This window comes from Siphateles boraxobius, unplaced genomic scaffold (assembly GCF_051911475.1).
Source record: "Siphateles boraxobius isolate OS27281-9 unplaced genomic scaffold, OSU_SipBor_1 52, whole genome shotgun sequence".
NCBI classification, from domain to species: domain Eukaryota; kingdom Metazoa; phylum Chordata; class Actinopteri; order Cypriniformes; family Leuciscidae; genus Siphateles; species Siphateles boraxobius.
Window position 1 is genome coordinate 396,845 of NW_027509164.1, and position 6,639 is coordinate 403,483.

The following is a 6,639-nucleotide window of genomic DNA, read 5'->3' on the forward strand; positions in this document are numbered from 1 at the left end:
CTGTTGCACTCTCTCCTCAACCGCCATTTTGTGTGCTTTAACTTTGTTGGCAAACGATTTGGGGCAATCTCTGTAGAGATGGGAAAAGTCTCCACAAAGATTACACCTTCTGCCATTGGGACATTCGTCAAAAGAGTGTCCAATTTCTCTACACTTGTTACAAAAGACTTTCTGGCATGCTTCAACAAGGTGCCCCAACTCCCCACATCGCCTGCAGAGTTTGGGCATCCCCTGATAGTGGATGTAGCCCCTGTTTTCTCCCAGAACTATCATTTGTGGCAAATGCCTCAGACCTTGGAAGCCCTGGGGGTCTTCCCATTGCTTAATGGGGACCCTCCAGGCACAATTCCAAATACCGCCTTCATCATAAACCTTCATAGCCTGGCCCCTCACAGTGCAAAATCTTCCCAACCATGTACAAACATCTTCTCCATTTACAGTCTCATTGAACATCCTAACAATAACCACTTTTTGTGTGTTATCAGTTAGTTTCTCCACTTTAAACATGGAGAACTGGGTCTTATGTGTGTCAAAGAGTTGCCAGAAGTCATTTAACAGTGCTGCATTCTTAAAACTCACATCAAAGCCTTTGTTAAAAGGCAGGGTCAGAATGCAATTCAAATCCACGGGGGTAAACCCTAAACATTTCTGCATCAGTTTCCTAGAAAAATCTAGTCTGGACATTTCCAACTTCTTTCCATCTTTTTCTAAAAAACTAAAACGCACGCTGTGGTGCCTCCGCACGCCGGCACGGGCAGCCGACATGTTGGAGGCACCAACAGCCTAAAAATAAACAATAAAATAAAATACAAATAAATAATAATTCAATTAACAATAAATAAATAAATAGATAAAAAATCTTACCTTAATACAGTACAGAAGTAAAAGCAACTGGATCAATGTACCTCCTAAAAGTTGTATGGCTCAGGATACAGGGTGATCTTGAGCCAAGAAACCTCCAAGAGGCGATCGCTGTCTCAACCAGTGACCAGACACTTGATCTTAGCCAAAAGGCCGAGAAGCGATGACACAATGACGCAGAGGCGGGGGAGCCGTCAAAGGCCACGCCCACCTGGGCCGTGGCGAGAGGGTCTAAAGGTCGCCAACAAACAAGCTCAGCTCACAGCAATACAAGCTCAGCTTGACTGTTGACACCGAAAATGGATCACAGCAGAGCGCACAACACGACACTTTGGAGTGCAACCTGGGATTTTGGACCAACAAACATTCTGCCCTAAAAGTGAGCGGGCAGACCAAAGCGTACGTCGTAGAGACTTGAAACTCTTGAGGGATGGTAGTACCCGCCCGGTCTACAACATCACCAAGGCTCGGCCCAATCGGCCCCAAGGTGGCGCTGCAGCGATCAGAAGTACGAAATGCCTCGTAACTCCTGAAGCGTCCGTCGCAGACCCAAGTGTCTTACATCACCGGAATCCTTGGCTCGGGCCGAACAAGACGCAGGCCTCGGATTCGATGGTTGCGCTGGCGATATTTTCGGGTATTTGGGATTTTGTGAAAAAGCTACTTTTGCACACTAGTCCTAGGTCTTTCGCCCGATCTGACCCAAACCGGTGCAGAAAGATTCCCTGGAGTCTGATTGCCGACAGCGATGGGGAAAAAAGTCGGAATTTCGATTCACGTTGGCGACGGGACGCCAAAACGTTGGGAGTGGGCGAGGCGGGCTTTACTTAAATGGCCATAACTCTCCAACGGAATGAGACAATTACACCCAAGTCGGTACACCTGTGCACGGGCTCAGCCTGTGCTCAGGTGAAAAGGGATGTGGCGACTGGCCACCTGGTGGCGCTGTAAACAGTAAAAACAACAACATGAATACGGCCATAGGCGACTGTATGTCAGGTGATTTTTCACACATGCACAAGGTATTCATACCACATGATAGAACTCCTCATTCGGAACAACTTTGCTTCTAGGACCACTGCTGCCAATCAAAGCGCTGGTTGAATAATGGAGATTATTTGAAGAATGATGAAAAAAAATACTAAAAAACAGCCCTACTTTTGCAGACTGGTCCTAGGTTGAGAGTTTTACATCTCTCGATCAACCACTGCAGTTCAATTCTCTGGACTTCCTAGGTCGTTAACTACCAGAAGAAGAGGAACTCGAACAATCTGCTCTTTTAACCAGTGTGTCCAGGGGAGAGCGCGAACGCAGTCCCCCACTACCATAAATTATGCAGTCGAGATTCCCACATTTGGGGAATTCGCAGGGGTCAGCACAACCGGAGTGCAATGGCCGAGCCTCGCCCTGGGTGAACCACCTTCCTGATCATGGTGTCTCCCCTGCCAGGTAAGTATGAATTCCCAGGCCTCCCGTCAGAGGCACCGTGTCCCTCTCCGCAATCCTCACCAACGGTCGGACAATCAAACACACACCTGATTCAACTCATCAGCTCATTCGTAAAAACTCCAAGAGATAAGAGAGAGACATCAAAAACCTGCAGAGTCGGGCTCTTTTGCTGTTGTTGTTGTGGATGATGTTGTTTTCATGCTCCGGATCCATGAGCCAAAAATCAATTTCATACGCGGTCACCGGATAGTGGACGAATCAGATGTTAAACGAGATAAGAACAGAGTTGTTGTTTTTTTTTCCCTCTCACACCACCATTACCTGTATAGCATATGATCACCTACAACACCTTTAAAGCACCCATACACAGCAATATACGTTACTTCCATTAACACCTGCTGCCACACAAGACTAAAACATCTCTTTCATTGAACACAGTTTTTGGGGGTGCACCGTTCCCAGAAGTACTACAATACCGGGTCGATGCGTGGAGTGGACGGAGCAAGCCCCTGTTCCATCTCCCAGTTCCAAAAATCAATTTAATATATGGTGCCCGGGTAGGGCACGTATCAGATATTAAACTGATAAGAACAGATTTTTTTTTCGAAAAAGTTTTATTGTCACAAGTTTTCATTCCATGTTTTCCATTTACATTTTTTTTTTTTTTTTTAAATCAAGTATTTATTTACACATCTTAAAACAACTAAACAAACAAATAAAAGGACACAATTTATAGTTAAAAATCAATTATTGATTGTGTGTTGTGTAAAAGTCCATGTATGTTAATATTTGTGTTGTTTTAAAGGAAACGTAAATGGATTAAAATAAATAGGAATAAAACATAAAAACAATAGAACAATAAAACATGCCAAATAAAACATCTCTTGTACAGGATCGAGGGTGAGTCCCTATCAAGATTGTCCATTCACTCCAGGTCTCCAGAACAGGCCCCAGACTCCCCGCTTCTGGTGCCCAGCGGAGATCCCCTCTCCTCCGGCCCGCTGGCCCGCTGTTCCCGTAGCCGGTGTGGTGAGGGTGCATCTACGGGCGGCCAGGGTCGGTGGCGGCCGGGACCTTCTACGTGTGACCCCGGCCCCCCCATCCGAATAACGACGTGAAGCCCACCCTGCAGCGTTGATCTTATTTTCTGCTCGCACGCGTGGAGGGGGACCGTCACGCGTTTCCCCACCAGCAGATTTCTGGTGAGCCAGATGGCATCCTTGATCACGTTTAGGGTGAGCCAGAGCGAGGAAAATTTTGGTTGTGTCAGCTTCAAGCCCTGACCCACCCCCAGGATGGCGAGCTTGTAGTCCACCTGGGCCCCACCCGCTGGCAGGCACGGGAAAAACAGGGGGCCGGTCTTGGCCCACAGGTCCCGCGCAGCACCGCACTCCCAGAGCAGATGTCGAACGGTCTCCGGGGAACCACATCCGGACCGTGGGCAGGTGGAGTTTTTGGCCATGCCTCTGGAGTGCATAACCGCCCTGACCGGGAGGATCTCATGGGCCACCATCCACGACAAGTCTTTAAGCCTGTTCTGGAGAGCTGGGTGGGCTGTGTTCCTCCAAACATCTTTGGCCTCACCTAGTGTGAGGCCTGGAACCGGGCTCACCGATTCTCGATCCTGCACAAGAGAGATAAGAGATTTGTGATTAGTTAAAACAGTGGCATCATTTGTCTCTAAAAGGTATTTCTTTAAAAATTTCTTAATAAAACTATGCTCTTTTGACAAATTAAAAGACACTGGACTTTTAAGATCAATGGGTAAAATTTTCAAAGTTCTTAGGTATGACCCCATCCAGAATCGGGTCATGGCTGCTGTCTTGTGTTCTCTGGATGGGGTCAGTGCGTACTGGATGTGGAGGGCGGCAAAGCGGCTGCCTAAAAACAGGTGGGGGTCTGGGAGGCCTTTCCCTCCATTTTCTTTTTTCTTTTTGACGACCTCCCTCTTTAGTCGTTCCCACTTGGACCCCCACAGGAAATAAAATACCGCCCTCTCCAGGTTGGCCAGGAATCGTCTTGGGGGACTAAAAACAGAACAGACAAGTAAAATTAGTGGTAAAATCACTGCTTTAAAAATTAAAATCTTGCCTTCAAACGTCAATTGTCTCAGTCCCCAAAAGCCCAGTCTTTGCCTGACTTTCCCTAACATGTCAGTCCAGTTTCCTTGTCCTCCACCCTCTCTGTCAAATTTTACACCTAAAATTTTCAAATCATTGTCTTTAAAATCCAAATCTAATCCAGCTGTGTCTACGTTCCCCCACGGCCCGAAGAGCTGGGCCTCGGACTTACTCCTATTGAGCTTGGCGCCCGAGGCCCGACCGTACCAGTCAGTCAAGTCCATTGCTCTTCGTACTGATAAAAGGTCAGTCGCTAAAAGGGTCACGTCATCCATATATAAAACACAGGTCGCCGTCAGTCCACCAGTCCCTGGGATGTCTAGTCCTTTAATCCATTTATCCCTTCTCAAGATTTGTGCCAGTGGCTCAATACAAGCCACATACAGAAGGGGAGATAAAGGACACCCCTGACGGACGCCGCTGTAGAGATTTACAGCTTTGGATAAATGCCCGTTAACCAAAATTCTGCTAGACAGCTCGTTGTACAGCAGTCCCACCCAGGCTATAAACCTCCCAGGAAAACCCATTTTTTCCAGTACCTGGAACAGGTACTGGTGCGAGACGCGATCAAAGGCTTTTTCGAAATCTAAATTTAGGACTACTAGCCGAATGTTTCTGTCTCTCGCAAAACAGATGGCGTCTCTGATCAGTACCAGGCTGTCCGTGATCTTCCTGCCGGGCACAGCGCATGCTTGATCCAGGTGGATTACGTCCTCTAAAACAGTCGACATACGTGTAGCTAAAATCTTACTAAAAAGTTTACAATCATAATTTAAAAGAGTGATTGGTCGCCAGTTTCTCAGGTCAGTCTTGTCCCCTTTTTTGTATAGTAATGTAACTATCCCTACTCTAAAGCTGTCTGGAAGTCTGTCAAGAGTCTCAAGTTCTTTAAAAACTGTCAATAAGTCGTGTGCTAAAATGTCCCAGAAAGTCAGATAAAACTCAAAGGGGAGTCCATCCAAGCCTGGGGACTTCCCCTTTTTGAAACCTTTTAGCGCTTTGTGCATTTCTAAAAGAGTAAAATCTTGGGATAAAAGCACATCTGGACTCTTTACCTTTTTGTCTAAAAACCCTAAAACTTCCTCTAAGATGCCATTGTGTACCTCTTTAGTGCTGTATAAATTATTGTAAAAACTTTCAATTTCCCCTAAAATCAGATCTGTTGTATTTACCTCCCCACCTGTAAAAGTTTTTAAAGTATTAATTGACCCTCCCCGTGTTATTGTCTTTTTAAAAAAATATCTAGTACACTTTTCCCCTTCTTCTATTTCTCTCTCCTTACATCTTAAAATGACACCTTTAGTCTTTGTTTCGGACAAATCTGACATTTCTTTCTTTACTTCTTTAATTTCTTCTGTAAAATCCAATCCACTGTTTAAAAGGTTAAAATATCTCTGCAGTCTTTTTTGCAGCCCCATCATGCGTCTTTTTTCTTTATTCTTTTTTTCTTTTCCAATTTGTTTAAAAAACCGTCCTGTCCTTTGTTTCACCATCTCCCACCACTGTGCACGTGAGTCGAAAAAGTCTTGGAGGGTCTGCCATTGGCTGAACTGCTCCCTATACTCACTAACCACTTCCTCGTCCTCCAATAGGGAACAGTTCAGCTTCCACAGCCCTCCCCCTACGGTCACACCCGTGGGTAGTGAAAGGGTGCAGGAGAGCATCATGTGATCAGAAAAGAAGAGGGGGCTCAATGTAGCATCGGTCGGCGGGCAGTCCCTTGTAAAAACATAGTCAATTCGAGAGGCTCTGGCGCCATCACCACTGAACCAGGTGAAGCCCTCCTCTCTTTGATGCATTGTTTTAAAGCAGTCAACTAACTTAAAATCTTTGACTATATTTTGTAATAAAACCGATGTCTTGTCGACCTTAAAATCCTCTCCTACCCTCTTTCTATCCTGTCTTGATAAAACACAATTAAAATCCCCTGCTACCACTAGGGGAGCCCTCCCGAGCATGTGGGGCTGCAGGTCTTCTAAAAGCTCATACCTGTTTTTTTTGCCTGTAAAACCATACACATTTAAAATGTTAAAATCCTTACCTAAAAAAGTCAGATTAGCTAAAATTGCCCGCCCATCCCTCACCACAGTGCTGCCCTTCACCAAAACATGGGGATTTTTTATTAAAATAGCAACACCGTCATTTTTGTTAAAATTGGACCCACTCCAGATGGAAAGTCCTGGGGTCCAAATCTCCTCCCACTTCCTGT

General features: G+C 45.7%; 1 non-coding gene and 1 pseudogene across 1 annotated transcript; both read right to left on the reverse strand.

The window, feature by feature from the left end:
• Positions 1–2,154: 2,154 nt before the first annotated feature.
• On the reverse strand, positions 2,155–2,318 carry LOC143713594 (U1 spliceosomal RNA). The gene has a single exon (XR_013195151.1). It is a non-coding gene; the product is annotated as a U1 spliceosomal RNA (small nuclear RNA).
• A 434-nt stretch (positions 2,319–2,752) lies between these two features.
• LOC143713769 (U2 spliceosomal RNA) lies at positions 2,753–2,926 on the reverse strand (annotated as a pseudogene).
• Between the last annotated feature and the right edge of the window lie 3,713 nt (positions 2,927–6,639).